Raw genomic sequence first — 407 nt, 5'->3', positions numbered from 1 at the left:
TCATCCTCCTCCTATCCTCATCCTCGTCCTCATCCTCATCCTCATCTTCATCCTCATCCTATACTCATCCTATCCCCATCCTCATCGTATCCTCATCCTCATCCTCATCCTCATCCTCATCCTCATCCTATCCTCATCCTTATCCTCATCCTCATGCTCATCCTCATCCTCCCCCTATCCTCATCCTCCTCCTATTTTTATCCTCGTCCTCATCCTCATCCTCATCTTCATCCTCATCTTATACTCATCCTATCCTCATCCTCATCCTCATCCTCATACTCTTCCTCATCCTCATCCTCATCCTCCTCTGCTTCCTCATCCTCGTCCTAATACACTTCCTCATCCTCATCCTAATACACTTTCTCAATCTCATCCTCTCCTCATCCTCCTCCTCATCCTATCCTCAT

The sequence above is a fragment of the Lupinus angustifolius genome, chromosome LG20 (genome assembly GCF_001865875.1).
Source record: "Lupinus angustifolius cultivar Tanjil chromosome LG20, LupAngTanjil_v1.0, whole genome shotgun sequence".
Lineage (NCBI taxonomy): Eukaryota > Viridiplantae > Streptophyta > Magnoliopsida > Fabales > Fabaceae > Lupinus > Lupinus angustifolius.
This window is presented reverse-complemented; position numbering follows the sequence as displayed.